This window comes from Triticum aestivum, chromosome 6B (genome assembly GCF_018294505.1).
Source record: "Triticum aestivum cultivar Chinese Spring chromosome 6B, IWGSC CS RefSeq v2.1, whole genome shotgun sequence".
Lineage (NCBI taxonomy): Eukaryota > Viridiplantae > Streptophyta > Magnoliopsida > Poales > Poaceae > Triticum > Triticum aestivum.
Window position 1 is genome coordinate 399,198,059 of NC_057810.1, and position 17,395 is coordinate 399,215,453.

At 46.8% G+C, this 17,395-nt stretch overlaps 2 long non-coding RNA genes across 5 annotated transcripts; both read left to right on the forward strand.

The window, feature by feature from the left end:
- The first annotated feature begins 3,883 nt into the window (after positions 1-3,883).
- On the forward strand, positions 3,884-5,320 carry LOC123137262 (uncharacterized). 2 transcript variants are annotated; one of them, XR_006467991.1, is made up of 4 exons: positions 3,884-4,281; positions 4,499-4,674; positions 4,764-4,840; positions 4,909-5,320. It is a non-coding gene; the product is annotated as an uncharacterized lncRNA (long non-coding RNA). The 2 variants fall into 2 exon arrangements; XR_006467990.1 differs by having other exon boundaries at positions 3,884-4,674.
- A 1,595-nt stretch (positions 5,321-6,915) lies between these two features.
- LOC123137261 (uncharacterized) lies at positions 6,916-8,358 on the forward strand. 3 transcript variants are annotated; one of them, XR_006467989.1, is made up of 4 exons: positions 6,916-7,714; positions 7,804-7,875; positions 7,949-8,212; positions 8,311-8,358. It is a non-coding gene; the product is annotated as an uncharacterized lncRNA (long non-coding RNA). The 3 variants fall into 3 exon arrangements; XR_006467988.1 differs by having other exon boundaries at positions 6,916-7,494; positions 7,638-7,714; positions 7,949-8,358; XR_006467987.1 differs by having other exon boundaries at positions 7,949-8,358.
- The last annotated feature ends 9,037 nt before the right edge of the window (positions 8,359-17,395 follow it).

Sequence of the window (17,395 nt, forward strand, 5' to 3'; positions counted from 1 at the left end):
AATTAAACATCCAATTACGTTATATAACGAATACCATAGATATTGCAAGGTTCAAATTCGAGCATTACAAGGCCCAAATTCAAAGGTTACAAGGTTCAAACTATTCAGACACATAAAGTTCATATTCTTCTGAATCTTTTTCATGCATTATTTCTGCGGAAGGATCAGCCACCGAGAAGTCATATAGTGGCTCGGTATAGTGACTTCCGAATAATCTGTCATATGAAGTTACAGATTGAAATTTGGCTTGTGCATTGCCTTTTCCATTCAGCTGTAGACGCCTGCGCTCTTTAGAAATCCATTCACTTCTGTGCAGTAAATATAGGGCAAACCTCATTACCTTGAGCAACCTTGCTTTCTCAACAAAGAACCTGGAAAATTTAATTTCCTGTGTGGTGCCTCAGTACTCGTTAAAAGTAATTTATGTGAGATGAAGATCAAGGCATTCAATGGGATTGTTATATTCCCCAACATTTTGTACTTTCGGGCCTGCTAGTATCTGCAAACAAAGACAACATATTAGTGCCTAGCTATAGATTTCAACACTTCGGGCCTCTTTGATTTGCAGGATTTGTAAAATACATGAAAAGAGTGAAATGACACCTTCAATCTTTCATGATAAACTTTTATCACTAAAGCATGTCGGGCGAAGGAATAAAATGCGTACAACACTAGCATCTCAAAATATAGATGTATTGAAATCCTCCAAATTACCTTTAGTAATCATTCTACATTTGTCATTGTAATCATGGGTAAAAGTAACAAAAAATTGAGCTCCATTGTAGTTAACAATTAACAGGAAAGGAGCATCACCATGATATATAGCTTCTCCGTGCAAGGAAAACATCTAAGGAATCTAACAACTTCATCCAATCAGGGCCGACAAATTGTAGTGCCAAGATCTTCACTATGCGCAGAGGCTGGGTCAAGCTTGTGGGAATCATTTTTTGGATGATAGACAAACATATAGATCAACAACAATTAGATATAATGTGATGTCTAATAATATGTAAGAAGGAGAATAAGAAGACTATTGTACTTGAACGAATAATGATCCAGTAACAAGTTCGTTGAATTCAGCACACGAATAGCCCAACACTATCAATTTCGGTGTGTGAATGACCCTGATTCTTCCTGGACCTAATTTATCAAGTACATACAATCTATCGAGGAAAGGCGCATCCTCAATGAAAATGTCGTGAAACACCTCAACTTACAGCCTTGGGCGGCATCAAAAATGCATATAAATTGCACGGACATTCGTCGAGGTGATGTGGAGGCTACTAAACCCGTCCATCGCATGAAGACGAAGGTACTCGAGCGTTGTACAGCCGAAGAGCAGGCGCTCCAAATCCTCCTTCGACGGCAATGAGCTCGAGGTGCTTAAGTTTAGGGAGATGAAGAGCTCGCTCGACATCGATCCAGGGGAAAATGCAATGCATGAATGTAGCGCATCGCAACATGGGCACAAGGCGGAGCACGGACGCGGCAGTGAGCGAGGACACACGGCATGAAAGCTGAGCTCCTCAAGCCGATCCAGGGCTGGGGATAGGAACCAGTAGTGCAACCTGGGTTTGGTCTTGTTGTGTGGACCGAGCCTGCTGATAGCATGGCGTTTGACCGGCCCAGGGTGCATGACGAGGACGTGGGACAATGCGTCCAGGCGTTGCAGCTCCCCACTGCAGAACTCATGGCCGACGATGAGGTCCAAGGGGTGGAGTGCCAGGGGGCGCCACCACCGCAAGAGGACAGTGGTCCGCATGCCATATTTGATGGGAAGGTGGGATATGATGGTTACCAACATCTCGTCAGGGAGGCTGCTAATGAAGTCCGCGTTCACCGGAGGCTCTTGCGGTTCTAGCTCGACCCGCCCCCGCTTGTTAGCCGGCTTGTCCTCCATCTCGTAGTAGGCGGCTATCCTCGGTGGCGGTGCTTGTAGATGAGAATGGAGGACTACTCTATGTACCTTCCTGAGGCAACCAAAACAAAAGTCCAAAACCAGTAATAAATTGCAGTGCTCGCGGCGTGCGCGGCGGACTACTCATAGCCGTCGCGTCTAATCAAACAGCTGCCCGCGGTAGTAAATGGTTAGTTGAACGATCACGGTTGGACTAATAACGACCGTTTGCGATAATAAAGTGGTGGTTATTTGTTCAAAATGCCTAGGAAAATCAATGTATAAAAAGGTGAAACGAACCCTGAATAATTTCATAGGTTAAGCAAAGTTGCATTTTGCCTCTGTAAAATAAATCAAGGCGGGAAGATACTACGTATGTCGTTTCGCACACAGATCATGTGACCAAGTTCCCTCTTGGAACCATAAGGCTTCTTGATAGAAGCTCCGATTTGTATGAAATAAAATATGGGTCAAAGCTGAGTTGAAAAGGGCAGCAATATCTAACCCCAGCTTATAGAAGGTACAAAAACACGATGATTAATTCATCGGGTTTACACAAAATCCAGATTGAATAGGACAATAACAACTAACTCAACCAAAGTTGTCCTCCATCACTTTGACCCAACAAGGAGGTTTCTTTTTAGGTTGTGTTGCGGTAGGAGTATATTGTATGCATCGAAGAGGGGAGGAGGGGGCCGGGGCAGCACATACTACACACACGTCATGAACCATCTCGCCCTGTGTGGGGACTTTTTGGTTTCAGAGGCAGGTGCCACAAAGAAGATGTGCATATTGGGTATTAAAAACATCACCAACACGTTGGGCCACATGCAGACGATGGTTGTCACTCATTCGTCTATGACTCTTCCCTCCATATATGGGCCCATGAGGTCGTCGTCCATCTAATATATGACACAATGAGAAAGGTAAGTTGACGAACAAGGAAGATTATTTTCGAGTTGTGTTACGGTACATAGGAGTATATATATTACGCGTCAGCGGGGAGGGGGGCAACATATATATATATATATATAAATATATATATATATATATATATATATATATATATATATACATACATACATATATATATATACACACTACGTGTCATGAACCTCGGGACTTAAATAAAGGGTTCCGAGAGGCAGGTGCCACATCAAAGTTCTGTATGTATATTGGCTATTCAAACATCACAACCACACATCTTCATACATGTGTTTGGCTCACAAGCAAGCAATGGCGGTTTTCCTCTAGCACTCACTCACGGGATTATCGGCGAGATGCTTCATCCATCTCTGTGTGCCCGCTTGGTCAATCACTTCAACCGACAGCGATAGAGGTTAATTTGACTTATAATTAGGAGGGGACTAAATTTTGGTTCGTCTTATACAGTACGGTACATGCAACTATATTTCGAGCGCATATGTATGCACAAATCCCACCCACCGGATCGAAGTGGGGGGGGGGGGGGCGAGCACACGACGCGTCGTGAACCAGATCTGTGTGGACTGTGTGACTTTAGACGCATGCGTGCGCCACATCAAAATGTTGTGCTTTGGTAAGCAAACATATATGCATGCATCACGCATGTCCATACATATGTTTGGGGCACATACATATGCAGTGGTTGTCTTTGGACACTCACCCTCGCTTGGTTATTATCATCGACTGCCTATATATTCGTGGGCCCGCGTGGACGTCCATCACTTCGACCAACAACGTGAGAGAGGTTATGTACAATCATGGATTCTTCTTTTCTTGGTTCGCGTTATCGTATAGTGGTATGTCGATCATGGTGAGATTCGAGACATAAGTTCGACGGCTTGCATATATATATATATATATATATATATATATATATATATATATATATATATATATATATATATATATACTATTATGATCATGATATTAAAATAACTATTCTGATCATAACAGCTCTGTATAAGGCCCGATAGGGCCCTCCCTAACTTAAACATCCTCTCCCATGCACTGCCCCCATCTTCTCCCGCAACCCCCGCCTCGCGCCCCAACCTGAATCCAGCCTGCCAGCCACCCCAGCGCGCCGCCGGCGTGCCAGCCCCGCAGGCACCGCGCGTGCCGCCGTCTCCGTCACCCGGTGCACCTCCTTCACCGCCACCCCCACATCTTCTTTGCCGCCACCATCCAACGCACCAACGCCACAACCAGCACCCCACGAGAGCGCCGACGCGCACAGATCCGGCGGGATCCCGACCGGAGTGGGCCGGCGACTTGCCCCTACCTCCCCTCACCTCTTGGCAACGCGCACGCCCCTGCCTCCCGCCGGAGCACCGCCTCCTGCACCTCCCACCGATGCGCCGCCCCCTCCACCTCCCTCCGACGTGCTGCTCCTCCATCTCCAGGTGATGCACAGCCCAACCACCCCCAGCAACGGTGCCCCCTGATACCAGGCTCCCTTTAGCTGGCCGCTGGAGCCGCACTCATCCCGGGCACCTCCCGCCACACGCGGAGGAGTAGCCGCCCCGTTTCTCCGGCCTCTACCTCTCCCGCTTTACCTTTTCCTGTCGCCCACTAAGTAAACAACAGCCGGAACTCACTTGCCCCTTCCTCTCTTCTCAGGGGGATTTCATCATAGACCTACACTGTGACGCTTCTTGGCTCACATCCAGAAGAGGCTACAGGTTTCGCTTGTGCTGACAAGTCACCTGATGTTTCTAGAGCCACCAAGTGGCAACCACAACGAGCGTAGCCAGCGTCGCCATTGGCGCAAGCTCGTCGCATCGAAAGAAGTTCATGTGAGCCAGCTGAGTGTGTTTTGCATTACTCCTACAGTAGACGATGAATTATTAGCTTTCAGGACTTGACTCTTGGTTTTACTGAGAAGGTGGCTTGTCGGATGTTGTTATCGTGGATGACGACGGCGATCTCGTTCTCAATCGAAGAATGAAGAGACACAGTAAGGTTTGTTCTGTGGCTGTCTTTCCGTTGTTGGTGTGTTATGAATTTGATTAATGGTCCTTGGTTTGCAGGGAGAAGGGACGAGGATCATGTGCTTACCGTGCAGCACGACGTCACCTCTTCGCTCCTGAGCGTCGGGCTTCTTACTGGAGATCATTCTGTGTCAGATTTCCTACTGTGTATCGTCCTTCTTTCATTAGTGGTCCATTGTTTGCTGTTGTTGGTTTACAGGTTTGGAAGGCAGCCATGCTGCTAACCTGACTTTGTGTTGCACAAGAGCTTCACGTCGTCTGAATTCGCCAGTGTTACTGCCATGGAGATCGGTGTTGGGGCAGGTGATGGCTTGTTATGAAATTTAGTGAATGAGAAAATTGCTCTATTGTTGTGATTGTACAACTATGTAATTTCTGATTTTTTATTTGTTTTTGTAAAGGTCAAAGTGTTGTGTCGAGAAGTTCAAGTATGTTAGTTTATACTACATTATTGAGAAGCTCCAACTGGTTGTAGTAGTGCATTGAGAAACAGAGTGAAAAACATCTATAAAAATGCAAGTTCAGGAGGATCAAAAAAGAAAAAGAAAAAAGAAAAAGCTCACACTTTTGTGGTTGATATTTATAGCCGAGTTGAAAAGGGCAGCAATATCTAACCCCAACTTTTAGAAGGTACAAAAGCACGATGATTAATTCATCGAGTTTACACAAAATCCAGATTGAATAGGACAATAACAGCTAACTCAACCAAAGTTTTCCTCCATCACTTTGACCCAACAAGGAGGTTTCTTTTTAGGTTGTGTTGCAGTAGGAGTATATTGTATGCATCAAAGAGGGAAGGAGGGGGCCGGGGCAGCACATACTACACACACGTCATGAACAATCTCGCTCTGTGTGGGGACTTTTTGGTTTCTGAGGCAGGTGCCACAAAGAAGATGTGCATATTGGGTATTAAAAACATCACCAACACGTTGGGCCACATGCAGACGATGGTTGTCACTCATTCGTCTATGACTCTTCCCTCCATATATGGGCCCATGAGGTCGTCGTCCATCTAATATATGACACAATGAGAAAGGTAAGTTGACGAACAAGGAAGATTATTTTCGAGTTGTGTTACGGTACATAGGAGTATATATATTACGCGTCAGCGGGGAGGGGGGCAACATATATATATATATATATATATATATATATATATATATATATATATATATATATATATATATATATATATATATATATTTATACACACACTACGTGTCATGAACCTCGGGACTTAAATAAAGGTTTCTGAGAGGCAGGTGCCACATCAAAGTTCTGCATGTATATTGGGTATTCAGACATCACAACCACACATCTTCATACATGTGGTTGGCTCACAAGCAAGCAATGGCGGTTTGTCTCTAGCACTCACTCACGGGGTTATCGGCGAGATGCTTCATCCATCTCTGTGTGCCCGCTTGGTCAATCACTTCAACCGACAGCGATAGAGGTTAATTTGACTTATAATTAGGAGGGGATTAAATTTAGGTTCGTCTTATACGGTACGGTACATGCAACTATATTTCGAGCGCATATGTATGTACGAATCTCACCCACCGGATCGAAGTGGGGGGGGGGGGGGCGAGCATGCGACGCGTCGTGAACCAGATCTGTGTGGACTGTGTGATTTTAGACGCATGCGTGCGCCACATCAAAATGTTGTGCTTTGGTAAGCAAACATATATGCATGCATCACGCATGTCCATACATATATTTTGGGCACATACATATGCAGTGGTTGTCTTTGGACACTCTCCCTCGCTTGGTTATTATCATCGACTGCCTATATATTCGTGGGCTCGCGTGGACGTCCATTACTTCGACCAACAACGTGAGAGAGGTTATGTATGATCATGGATTCTTCTTCTCTTGATTCGCGTTATCGTATAGTCGTGTCGATCATGGTGAAATTCGAGACCTATGTTCGACGGCTTGCATATATATATATACTATTATAATCATGATATTAAAATAACTATTCTGATCATAACAGCTCTGTATAAGGCCCGATAGGGCCCTCCCTAACTTCTCAAAGAAAACATCCTCTCCCACGCACTGCCCCCATCTTCTCCCGCAACCCCCGCCCCGCGCCCCAACCTGAATCCAGCCGGCCAGCCACCCCAGCACGCCGGCGGCGCGCCAGACCCCGCAGGCATCCCGCGTGCCGCCGTCCCCGCCACCCAGTGCGCCTCCTTCACCGCCACCCCCACATCTTCTTCGCCGCCACCATCCAACGCACCGACGCCACAACCAGTGCCCCACGAGAGCGCCGACGCGCACAGATCCGGCGGGATCCCGACCGGAGTGGGCCGGCGACTTGCCCCTACCTCCCCTCACCTCTCGGCAACGCGCACGCCCCTTCCTCCCGCCGGAGCACCGCCTCCTGCACCTCCCACCGATGCGCCGCCCACTCCACCTCCCTCCGACGTGCTGCTCCTCCACCTCCAGGTGATGCACAACCCAACCACCCCCCAGCAACGGCGCCCCTTGATACCAGGCTCCCTTTAGCTGGCCGCCGGAGCCGCACTCATCCCGGGCACCTCCCGCCTCACGCGGAGGAGTAGCCGCCCCGTTTCTCTGGCCTCTACCTCTCCCGCTTCACCTTTTCCTGTCGCCCACTAGGTAAACAACAGCCGGAACTAGCTTGCCCCTTCCTCTCTTCTCAGGGGGATTTCATCATAGACCTACACTGTGCCGCTTCTTGGCTCACATCCAGAAGAGGCTACAGGTTTCGCTTGTGCTGACATGTCACCTGATGTTTCTAGAGCCACCAAGTGGCGACCACAGCGAGCGTAGCCAGCATCGCCATTGGTGCAAGCTCGTCACATCGAAAGAAGTTCATGTGAGCGAGCTGAGTGTGTTTTGCATTACTCCTACATTAGACGACGGATTATTAGCTTTCAGGAATTGACTCTTGGTTTTACTGAGAAGGTGGCTTGTCGGATGTTGTTATCGTGGATGACGATGGCGATCTCGTTCTCGGTCGGAGAATGAAGAGACACAGTAAGGTTTATTCTGTCGCTGTCTTTCCGTTGTTGGTGTGTTATGAATTTGATTGATGGTCCTTGGTTTGCAGGGAGAAGGGACGAGGATCATGTGCTCACCGTGCAGCACGACATCACCTCTTCGCTCCGGAGGGTCGGGCTTCTTACTGGAGATCATTCCGTGTCAGATTTCCTACTGTGTATCATCCTTCTTTCATTAGTGGTCCATTGTTTGCTATTGTTGGTTTACAGGTTTGGAAGGCAGCCATGCTGCTAACCTGACTTTGTGTTGCACAAGAGCTTCACATCGTTTGAATTCGCCAGTGTTACTGGCATGAAGATCGGTGTTGGGGCAGGTGATGGCTTGTTATGAAATTTAGTGAATGAGAAAATTGCTCTATTGTTGTGATTGTACAACTGTGTAGTTTCTGATATTTTATTTGTTTTTGTAAAGGTCAAAGTGTTGTGTCTGAGAAGTTCAAGTATGTTAGTTTATACTACATTATTGAGAAGCTCCAACTGGTTGTAGCAGTGCATTGAGAAACAGAGTGAAAAACATCTATAAAAAATGCAAGTTCAGGAATATCAAAAAAAGAAAAAGAAGAAAGAAAAACCTCACACTTTTGTGGTTGATATTTATAGCGACAAACAAGTAACAAGTTCATGTTTGTCAACCATTGAAGTTCATGTATATGGTAGCTGATGATTGTTGTGTGCACTTAGGGGAGCACAAAAAAATATAGATGACCGAGGGCCGTGGATGTTGAACTTTTGTGCAGTGAGTGTGACGTGTGTCCCAAAAAACAAATTGTGTTCACAAAAAAACAATAAAGAAACAAAGGGAGACGAACCCAATGATTTTCGTAGGAAAAATTATGAGAAGTCCAAATTGTTCAAATATGGAAGCTCAAAATTGTTAAAATAAATCCAAAATTTTCTACTACTTGCCTCCCACCTCCTTTCTCGCGATATAAAAATATAGAACCTCTCTCTTGAAAATGAAAAAACTAAGGAATTTCACACACAAACTTATATGAAAAGATCCTAGATATGCATGAAAAAGAAACAAAAAACGTAAGTGTTCAGCTTAAAAATAAACTCGTGAAATTCCCTATAGGGACAAACACATAGGTTTCATTTCCACATTTATAAAATAAATACACAGAAGTTCAAAATAAAAATGTTGAGAAGTTCAAATTAAATTATTGGAGTAGTTCGACGTTTAGAACATCTTAGATTTTTTTTGTTACTAAATAACGAAAAGTGAGAAGTTCAAACAAAAAATAGAGCAAATTAAAATGTATTCAATATGTATTAGAAAACTAGAATTTTTTCGTTACTAAAAGAAATATCCAAGAAGTCCAAAATAATAAAATAGAGTAGTTTGACATTTATTAAAAACTTAGATTTCCTTGTTACCAAAGAAATAAAATCGTGAAGTTCAAATTAAAATTAATAAAAGTATGAAGTTCAATTTTTAAAAGATATTTGATGCTTATTTAAAAACATTTTTTCTAATAATAAAACTTAGGAGTTCAAATTAAAATAATAGAGAAGTTCGAAGTTTATAAAAAAAACTAAAGAAAATCTCGTTACTAAAGAATAAAATGAAGAAGGTCAAAATAAAATAAAGGAACAACTAAAAAATGTTTAAATAGAAATGTCTTGTTTAAAAAAAGTTCAAATTATACTAATGAAGTGACTTGATGTTTATCAAACAATCAACCATGAAGTTTGAAATTGAAAAAATAGTCAAATTCAATGTTTATTAAAAAGTAAAAAACAATTCGTTACGCAATAATAAGTGAACCTCAAATTAAAGTAACATAGAAGTTCAAAGTATATTAAAACCTAGGATTCGCAAGTTTAAAAAATAAAAAACCAACGTCATTATGGGCATATTTAAAGACATAGAAGTTCAAAAATGTTTATTCTAAAACCGAGTTTAAAAGTTTGTAGACATGGATTTGATCCTGTTTTTTAATATCTAGAAGTTCAAATTCAAATAACTGACTGGTTCGATGTTTATTACATAACGTGGACTTTCTTCATTACTAATGAATAAATCCAAGAAGTCCTAATTAAAAATTGAAGTTGTTTGATGTTTATAAAAATCTCACATTTCCACCGATACTAAAGATTACAACCAAGAAGTTCAATTTTAAAAAATGGAGCGGTCCAATGTATATAAAAAACTCAGGTTTCTCGTACTAATGAATAAAACCAAAAAGTTCAATTGGAAAAATCAGAGCAGTTTGATATTTATTTGAATGAATCAAAATATTCGACTTACTAATGAATAAGACCAATAAGTTCAATTGGAATAACGAAGAATTTTGATGTTTCTACAAAACTCCAATTTTCACATTTCTAAAATACACACAAAGAAGTTCAAATAAAAAAGTTAGAGCGGTTCGATGTCTATAAAAAACTCATATTTTTTCGTTACTAAAGCGGAAAAGAGAGAAGTTCAAATTCATAACTGCTAGAAGTTCATGTACTGCATGGTATGTGTTTTCATATGAGAAAATAGAATAAAAAGTTAAAGTATAAAAATTTAGTTGCTAGAAGTTCAGGTGCTCGACACGGGAAAGTTAAAAAACTTCTTGTGGGAGAGGTAATTGGCACGGTATATCATTTGTGCAACTCTGATGAAGGTGTGGGAAATTACGAACAAAAATACATGGTGGAAGTTCAAAGTGAAAGCAGCGGGAAGTTGAACTACTATACGGAATGCATTTCAAATGAGAATAAAATGAATAAAAAACTAAAACACCAAAAGGTTTGTTTTGAGAAGTTCACGTGCTCCTCCTGGTGCAGTTCGAAATCTCTAGTGCGAGACATCCGACCTTCATTTACATGTTAAGAACAAGCAAAAAAACGATGTTGTTTTTGACATTTTTAATACTGCTCTCAAACAACAACGAATTTGTAACGATTGTCTAGATGAAAAAGTTGCTCCTAGTCGTAAGATTTCCAATAGTATAATATATGCTGCATTCTGATGGTTTAAATTTTTTATGTATATTGTTGAAAACACATTTTTCGCATTAAAAAATATTTTGAACCGTCGTGGGTATGAAATAATGATCAACACGAAAAAGTTCCATGTTTTCAATAGCTTTCCATCGGTATACCATTTGCTCAATTCCGGTAAGTGCTTGGGGTGTTATGGGCAAAAAACCGCACGTCAAAAACAGAGTGAAGTTCAGACAGACATGCCCGAGAAGTTCAACTAGTTCACGCAGTGCATTTCTTTCGCGATGAAGGCAAAAATCATGATCTCGCCATTTTCTAAATTACTTGAAAACGACAGGAATATCATTTGTGAATTTCAAGTCCTCAGTCGGAGAAAGTTAAAGAAAATATTGTGAGAGAGGTTTGTACAAAAGGGATATCATTTGTGTAACACTAACGAATAGATGAGAAAATTACGAACGAAAATACGTCACAGAAGTTCAACGTAAAAATGGCAGGAAGTTCAACTTCTACACTGAATGAATCTCAGATGAAAAACCTTTAAACCCGTCGCGAGTATGAACAAATGATTAACACGGGAAAGTTGCGTGTTTACAACAGCTTTTCATCGGTATATCACTTGCTCAATTGCGGTTAGTGGATGGAGAGCTACCAGCAAAAAAAGCACATGAAAAATAGAGTGAAGTGCAAGTAGACATGCCAAGAAGTTCAAGTTCTTTATGCGGTGGATTTTTGGAGAATCTGTTTCGCGACAAAGGCAGAACACACGATCTCGCTGTTTTCAATATTAGTTGAAAACGACTAGGAATCAGAGAAAACCATCAACATGAAAAAGTTTGGCATTTTCCGTAGCTTTTCAACGGTACATTATTTGGCCCATTTCGATAAAGTTTGTTGAAATTACGGTGAAAATAGGTTTTTAGTCATTTTCAAAATTGACTTAAAACTGTAAAGAAGTGGGAGAAACAATATATACCAAAAACTTTCCTATTTATTCAGGCTTTCCAACGCCATATCATTTGCCGCATTCAGACGTACGGTTAAACAATTAGCTCGAAAATACAAACTCGGTGGAACTTGTACCATTTTCTAAATTACTTTTAAACTTTTCAAAATTAGGAAAGACTTCCAACATGAAGAAGTAGCGCATTTTCATAAGCTTTCCAACGCCATAACATTTTCCTGAATTGGAATGGCCGTTTAGAAATGGTATCGAAAATACGAACTCGACTATTCGGTTTGCAAAATTTTATAATTTTCCAAATTACTCTTTAACCATAGAGGATTAGAGAAAACTATCAACAGGTGGAAGGCGCGATTTTGCAGCAGCTTTCCAACGCCATATTATTTGCCTCATTCCGATAAACGGTTTAGAAATGCGTTCGAAAATACGATTCACATTTTTTGTATGAAGAAAAAACGGTTTTCAAAACTGCTCTTAAACCGCTTACATTTTGCCAAAAATTCAACTTGGTTCATGATAGTCATCTCCATAGCTTTCCAATGGTATATCGCAAGCCCATTTGGACACTTTTTAGCTGAAGTTCAACCTAGTACTCGGGGAAGGTCAGGTTGGGTATCTCAGGAAGTTCAGGTTGTGATCAGAAAAACGATTATATATATATACATATATATATATATATATATATATATATATATATATATATATGTGTGTGTGTGTGTGTGTGTGGGGGGGGGGGTGGGTCTATTCTAATAACGCCCTTAAGACCTTATTCTACTAACACCAAAGCCTTATTCTGCTAACAAAAATGGACTACGCCACGCCCTTATCTAACCGCGTGTGCAGACCGAACCGAACCCCAAATTCCCCACTGCCGCACCCCCACCTCCGCCTACTTCATACTCACAAGCTGACCTCCACTCTCGTGCCCCTTCACCTTCTCCGGTGCCGCCGCTCGAGCCCCGCCGCACACCTCCTTCCTTCGACGCCGCCGCTTCGTCCCCACCCAACCACCTCCTTCCTCCGTCGCCACGCTGGCACCCTGCACCTGCCTGACCCCCCTCCCACCCTCCTTCTTCCTCCTCCCACCTACCCTCCACCTTTGACTGTCGGTGCCGCCCCACCGCCCGTCCAACTCCCTCCATTGACGGATCCAACTCGCCGCTCCCCCACCGAGAACCTCTCGGTGACTCCCGATGCACAGCTCCCACATGGCCCCTTCCTTCATCTGTGCGCCGCCGCTCCGGGTCGCGGCCACCATGTTCCACCACCAAGAGGACGGAAGCAGCGCGGCCCCTCCCCCCACGGATCCACGCCCTCCCGCGCATGCTGGCCGGTTGGGAGGGCCGGCGAGGTCCTGCATGTCGGAGACGGGAAGGAGCGGCTTCTGCGGCCTCCTCTGCCAACCATCGTAGGCGGATATGTCGATCCCGCGACCTCCTCTATCATCGGACTCGCTGGCCCATGACACCCTCCTCCCCCCTATTTCCTCTCCTGGATGGAATGCATCGGGCATCACCACCCCCTGCTGGATCCACGAGACCGTGGCCCCTTCCTCTGCTCCTCTCATTGTCTTCTCCAATGACAAGCTAGTGCTCCTGCTCGCATGAACTGCAGCCCACAACGAGTTCGTTCCTTCTCTTCAGGTGAGGTCGACGGCCTCAAGACAGTGTTTCCTCTCCTCATCGTCGTGACCTCTCTCCACTCCCATGCAGTCCAGTGCAGAGAGAAGGAGGAACTCCACCACCGGCGCATGTGCCATTCGTGAGGTGAAGCCGCCTCCGAGTTTGCGGGGTGTGCCCGTGTAGTACAGCGAGCGCGTCGGTGCAGTCCGGCGGGCGTGCGTGTAGTACAGCGGGCGCGTCGGTGCAGTCAGGCGGGCGCGTCAGTGCAGTCTGGCCGGGTAGCGCGTGTAGTGCTCACTCGCCACATGCCCCCACCGGTGAGCCGCCCCTCTATCCACCTCCTACGCCGCTGGAGCAGCATGGTCTTTTTTCTTCTTCTTCTTCCTTTTTTGGATTTTGGATATGCAGTGCAGTCGGATCCCTCAGGCAATGCGCCGCGTGCCCTCGTGCGGTACGTTGCTATCCAGTTCATCGTAGTCTAGGCGTTGGGCAGCAAGGGAGCCCCTCCCGTCCACCCGGGCTATGGAGACGCGCAAGATCCGGCGAGATCCTTTCCTCTATGGTCCCCGACCGTCCAACCTTGTGCCCCGACGGCCTCCTGCAAGCACGGCTGGGTCGACGCCCGCCTGTCTGCAATGCATTTGTAAGAAAATTCAGAAAAAGTTAAAGAATGATGAAGTTCATTTTTAAGAAAAATTATGATTTGCTACAGAACCCCGTAAATTAGGAAAACCTCATGAGGTACACTAATCTTGTCTGGTACACTAACCTCCTCTGCCCGCTACTTGGGGGCATCTCGGCCGCCACCATTGTGCCGTGCTGCCCCGACACTACAGAGCAATAGTGGCAACAGGGCTCCTCGTCCTGCCTTGTAGAGCAGCAGTGCAGTTGCAGCGGCCATGCAGTTCGGCCTGCGGGCAAATGCAAATAACTTGCACGGGCCGGTTGCTCTCTGCGAGGAACCAATTTGATACCTTCTTTATTTGCGTGATTCAGCGTCAGAAGCTAAGTCTTGCTTTTGCATCTTTGCTTCCATAGGGGCTGCAGATGCGTTGGATCTAGAGGGCTTCTAGAACCTAGCCTGCATCACCTTAAGTCTACAAACACTGAAACTAGGTATTAACATTCAGTACACTAATCTTCGAATCCTCTCTAGAATGTACTGAAGAAATCTTGTGTTAGTGTATAGTGTTTTGCAATTGTCCTGGTTCGTGCTGTAATGAACCGTGCCATGCACTACAAAAAAAAGACACATCCCTGACATTTTGGGCCGAACGAAATTTTTTTTGTCATACATATGACACTTCTATGACGATAATTGTGACAAAACCCGGTATCATCATAGATGTGGTGGGCTCCTACTTCTATGACAAAAAATCATGACAAAAAATGGGCTTTTCATCTTGGGCGGGCCGGCTACGCGGCTGCATGACATTCTTTGGGCCGTCCATGAAGGAAAAAACCATGGTAGAAGCGAGGGGGAGGAAAATTTCGGGGAGTTGCCGGTTACGGTGGGAGGTCGGGGGCCGAGCGATGCGCGTTTCTCTCATACAGGTACGCTCGTGTGTGCAAGGCGTTGACTCTAACTGAACCCGAGCGAGGCGTTGGGCTCTAATTGAACCCGAGCGATTGCACTGTAGGCTACGCGTTACTAAACCCGAGTGATCGATCGATGGCTGTTAACTTGTCAGTGTACAAAAGTAGGGGCCTAGCTTTTGACCCCTTTACTTGTGCACGAGCAGTCAGAGCCGCCTGCCACGACCGCACATAAGCAAGGCAAGATAGGGAAGCCAAAGGACCAAGACCACAAAGGTTGCACGGGCAATGCAGGTTGCCCCGGAAAGGACCCTTGCCGAGGGCAGCCCCGGCAAGAGGGTTGCCGGGGCAGCTCGTCCACACCCGCTGAGCAAGCCACCTTCGGGCCCACCGACGCTGAGCAGTCACATTGGGACAGGGTTCGGGAGGCACCTTCGTGGTGGCATGCAGATCTTTGTGAAGACATAAAGCAATCAAGATCAAATGGGGATAGGAAGGCAACCGTCCCCACCAAAGAAACCCACGGGACCCCCCCGGCAAGATCCTTGTCGGGGAAGCCGGCACGCAGCGGCAAGACCCTTGCCGGGCCACCCGGCAAGACCATCGCCAGCGCCCCGGCAAGGCCACTGCCAGGCCCACACTAGCCAAGTTCCTACCGCCGTTCATGCGCAGCCACCGACCCAACCAGCTGGGCAGGCACCTACGTGGCAGCATGCAGACCTTCGTGGAGGCTCCACCTCCGCGCTACCTCAGCTGTCTGCCTTCCTACATGGTGCTACATGTGTTGCTGGCCGGGGCGCGTGTCGAAGCCAGGAGGGGCGGCGACGGACGCGACGGGCCTCACCCCCGTCCCCCAATAAAGTGATGGACACCTAAGCCCCGCATTTAATGCGTGTTGTCGTGTAATACTAGCGATAACCTCGTAACACTGTAGCACTTTCCACCTGTGTGCCACTGTGGCAGCCCCTTTCGCCTATAAAAGGAGGCCCATGGCATACTGAGAGGGGATTCGGCTCTTTTGAACCTCACAGCACCCAGAGCTAGTTCAAGAGCTCAAGAACACTAATACAACCACCAAAGCAGGATCGTAGGGTTTTACGCATCTTTGCAGCTTGAACCTGGGTAAATCCCTCGTGTGCCATCCCCTAGTCCCGCTCTTCTCACGATTCCGTGCCCCGCAACCGCAGAAGGGATTCCAGTGACCCCATAGGTGTCGTTTCCCACCGACATCTTTGGCGCGCTAGGTAGGGGTGGCGCTATTGCGTGAATCTGGTCTAGCAGTTGGCCCAGCTATTCTTCATCGCCATGGCTCCTAAGAAGAAGACGACCACGGCGATCGGTTCGTCTGGGACCAAGTTGCCGGCACCGGTGCGGACCAGTAGCGGGCCAGTCATGGAGAGAACCCCGTGGCGCGCCCCGCGAACATCCACATCACCCTGGCGGTTCAGCCTGGTGAGTGGCGCCGTTCGCGCGCCAGGCGATGTGCCACCAGTTGCGGACTCCAGAGATGGAGTCGGCCCCCCGCAAGCGGCACGGGGCCCTTCAGGGGTGCCGCCGTCCCGCCAGGCGGCAGCACGACGACCTCCAAGACGCCAACACTGGCGCCCACGGCGCACTCCTCTCAGGCTGTGCGTGATGAGCAGCGTCACCCTGCCGGTGATCCTGCGCGCCGCCCTGGGAAGAGTCCCGTGCGCCCATCACATGAAGAGGAGGGCCAGCGTGTGCATTGGGGTGCTGATGGAGGTGGCGAACGGCTGCAGAGCCATGACGCAGCTCCTTCTAACATGGTTAGGAGTCGAGGCGCATCGCGATCCACCCAGCTTTCGCCGCCACCCACGCCAGCGGAAGCCCTAGCACACGCATAGCTGCTCCTTGATTTTCCTCCCACCATGGAGAAGCTTGACGAATGGAGGGCCACTGTCCGAAGCCTCGTCGGCATCGCCAATAACGACGGGCCGCGGCCGGCGGAACCCGTCGGCCGTCGCTCCGCCGGGCTGCCACGTGCTAGCGGGGACCACGCCGGAGGCGACACGGCCATGGTGTATTCCCCGCCTCCATCCCGACCGCCCTGGGCATCAGACCGCCGCGGCGACGCTCATGATGATATCTCCATCGCATCGTCCGACCCGCGAACCAACCGCGATCAGCGCCAGGTCCTCCGGGAGCGGGCTCACAAGGATGCTCGAACTACGATCGAGCGCCGACGCGACGTGCGCCACCTGTCGGACAGGCGTGCATGACCCGCTATGGACCACCCAGCGCCAGGAGGCTACGGTGCCCTACCTTACAAGGTGGGTTGTTCGGCCTTCACCCGTGAGCTGCGGCAGTTCCAGTGGCCCTCCCACCGTACATTCAAACCCGACGTTGGCGAGAAGTACAATGGCAAGACCCACCTGTCAGAGTTCCTCAGCATCTAGACCATCGTGATGCAAGCTGCT